The sequence below is a fragment of the Pteropus vampyrus genome, unplaced genomic scaffold (genome assembly GCF_000151845.1).
Source record: "Pteropus vampyrus isolate Shadow unplaced genomic scaffold, Pvam_2.0 Scaffold97, whole genome shotgun sequence".
Classification (NCBI taxonomy): Eukaryota; Metazoa; Chordata; class Mammalia; order Chiroptera; family Pteropodidae; genus Pteropus; species Pteropus vampyrus.
The window spans coordinates 1,505,123-1,508,682 of NW_011888878.1; the positions used below are offsets into that span (position 1 = coordinate 1,505,123).

Sequence of the window (3,560 nt, forward strand, 5' to 3'; positions counted from 1 at the left end):
CAAAGGAGGTAAGAATATACAATGAGGTAAGGATAGTCTCTTCAATAAATGCTGTTGGGAAAATTGGACAGATACATGCAAAAAAAAAAAAAAAAAAAGAAGTTGGGCTATCTTCTTACACCATATGCAAAAATAGACTCAAAATGGATTAAAGCTTTAAATGTAAGATCCCAAACCACAAAACTTTTAGAAGAAAACATAGAAGTAACTTTTAGAAGTAAATTCTCTGATACTACTAATAGGAATTTCTTTTCAGATATATCTCCTCGGGCAAGAGAAACAGAAAAAATAAACAAATGGGACCACATCAAACTAAAAAGTTTTTGTACAGCAAAGGAAACCATCAACAAAACAAAAAGACAATCTTCTGTTTGGGAGAACATATTTGCTAATTTTTCTTTTAAAAATTCTTTAAAACTTCTAACATTTTTTTACCTTAATTTGAACTATTATACTGGAGTTCTCATCTATTTAGAGGCCACTAACAGAAATTTCTAATAGATTAAATATACAATGTGAGAGAAAGAATCAAGGATGGTCCTAACATTTTGGGCCTGAGGAACTGGTAAGGTGACCAGTTAATTTTGGTTTGCTAAAGACTTCCCACTTTTAATAGTGGAAGTCCTTCATTCTGAGAACTCCCTCAGTTCCTGGCAAGCTAGGATGGTTAGTAATCTTAGAAGCATAAGGAAAGGTATTGCCACCCCCTGAAGCTATAAGTAGAATAGATTTTTATAGGAAGTTCAAGAGTCCACTTTTGGACATGTTAAGTTTGAGCTATCTATTAGATCGCTAAGTGAAGATGATGAATAAGTGATTGAATGTACACATTTAGAGTTTAGAGAGTGGCCTGGGCTGGAAATATAAAAAATTTGGAAGTTATCGATCTATAAATAATGTTTAGAGTCCTGAGTCTGGATAAGGTCATCAAGAGAGTAAGTGCAGATAGGGAAAACATTCCAATATTAGGAAGTTCAGAAAAGGAAAAATTGAGCAAAAGAAGATTGAGAAGGAGTGAGCATTGAGGTAGGATGAAAACCAGATAAGTTTAGTCTTCTGAAAGTCAAGAAAAAGTGTACTAAGAAATGGGGATGAATCAATTGAGTAAATACCAATGAAGGATCTAGTAAGGAGAGAACTGAGAGCTTGACTACTGAATTAGTAACATGCAGGTGACTCTGAAAAGTTAAGTTTGGGTGATTTGTTAGGCACAAAGGCATAATTAAAAGGGCTAATGGGAAATACAAGGAGACAAATTGAAGGCAGCACGTATGTATCATTATTTAAAGGAGTTTCGTAGGAAAATTTCAGAGAATTGGAAAGGCAGCTGGCAGGGAATTTAGTTTAAACATATTCCTAAAATGAGAGAAATAACAGCATATTTGTATACTACTCAGAATGGCCCAGTATATAGAGAAAAATTTACTATATAAAGGAGAGAGAGAGGAACTGCTGAAGTATGTAAAAGGGCATGGATTCCATAGCAAAATCACTTACTGGACAAATTCATATTTAAACTGACTACACCAGACTCATAAAAAAAAAAAAAAAGGAAAAGAGCAAATAGGCAGGAGTTAATTCAAAATAACAATTACTAGAGTTTGTGCTACAGACCCTCTAGATGCAATTTTAATCTACCAATATGCTTATTCAGTAGTAAATTGTTTAGAGTACAGAATGATTTAAAGGTATTACATAATCTTCAATGATCAGAAAATATTTGCATGACATTTTCTAAGGTAGAAGGCACTAAATGTGTATTTTAGAAGGCTTTCTAACCAATAAACATTGAAACAAAAATCAATTCTAAGGTAATTTTTAATCAACCAGAAAATTCCATTAACTCTATATCTTCTTTCTCAAAGCTGTTATACTTCTATTGTTTCCAATTAAGCAAGTTATAATATTTTCTGTATTGAATGAGATCTATCTATAGTTATATTCTTCAGAACCTTCTTTGAACTCCCAGGTCCATGGACTACAAAATTTATTCCAGATATAAATATAAAGGTATTGTTTTTCTTTATGTTATTCATCCTCACTTCCTGGGTGCTTTTCAGGAACTACCAATTTATTTCGATATGTAATTCAAAGTCTATGTATTTTGTCAGGCATGCAGTTCTTTGCATTAGAGCTTACTTTAATAAACTCATCTAAATAGAATATAGATTTATAAGCAAAAAGAAAGAAGATAAAAACCAGACCAGATGATAATAAGTATATAAGAGACACTAATTAACTCTATCTAAATAAAATAAATTTGCTTTGTCAATATGTCACTTGCACATAATTGCTCCCCAACTTGAAGAAATATTCTATACATGATGACACTATTATGTTCTGTCATAAAAGTACCATTAATACAGATGAACAGTTTCTGAGCAAGACTTTCTAGCTGTCAGATGAAGGTACGCATTTTCATTTCCAGTTACTTTTCTAGTCTTAATTCCAATATTATTTTGTTATAATTATTTAAATGCTTTAGGCCATAATCTAAAAATAAGATAAATCAATGTCAGAGCCCTAAATAATTTATGTTATCTGAAAGATCCAAATACATTGTTATTTTACTTTGTTATGTAAAGTTTTATAATCTAGTTAAGGTGCTTAAATTTTCCCTTTCATGATGAATACAATAAAGTATATAAATTCAGCCATAATATTTCTAGATTTAAAAAGTAATCAAGAATGTTTAAAACAGGCAATAGAAACTTCATGTTTTTCTCAAAAAAAATAAATAAATAAATAACAAAATGAATAAAAAGAAATAAAAAAAATTCCATCCTTAATAACAGTTGAAAATGGCAATAATCACACACACACATACAACCTCTGGAAAATATGTGCTAGATATAACAAACTTGAAGCAAATCAATGGAGGGCATAAATTTTATATGTAACTCTTTTATTTTTAATCTCTAAAAGATAATAAGTGAGATTAATCTCAATAGCATTATTACAAACTGAGGTTGAAGAGATGAGGACTGGAAAAAGTACAGAAATTAGCCATGATTCCTCACTTTGGCAGCACATATACTAAAATTGGAATGATACAGAGAAGATCAGCCTGGCCCCTGCACAAGGATGACACACAAATGTGTGAAGCATTCCATATTTTTATATACCTAGAAAAGTTCCATTTTAGATATGAAGGAAATATAAAGACCCTTTCAGACAAAGAGAAGCTGAGGGAATTTTCCACCACAAGGCCTGCATTACAGGAAATACTGAAGGGGGTTATACTATCTGAAACTAAAAGACAAAAAGATACAAAACTGTAAGATGACTAACAGATAGATAGAAATAGGAAATTGCAACCCTTATTCAGAATAGGATATTATAAACTTAAATATTACATAATGGTTACAAGAGGTAAAAACATTTAAAAAGAGAGGAAGACAATAGCTACTATAACTCAGAAATAAACCCACAGCATAAATAAGAATAATTTGAGACAGCAAAAATAGAAAAGGGGAAAAGGCAAAGGTCTGAATTTGCAAAGGGGAATGGAGATAAGATATACGCAGAAGGACTGCTGTATATATGAAAATTTCTTTTGC

The 3,560-nt window shown here is 31.2% G+C and overlaps 1 non-coding gene across 1 annotated transcript; it reads left to right on the forward strand.

The window, feature by feature from the left end:
* The first annotated feature begins 3,012 nt into the window (after window positions 1–3,012).
* On the forward strand, window positions 3,013–3,119 carry LOC111742587. The gene has a single exon (XR_002781392.1). It is a non-coding gene; the product is annotated as a U6 spliceosomal RNA (small nuclear RNA).
* The last annotated feature ends 441 nt before the right edge of the window (window positions 3,120–3,560 follow it).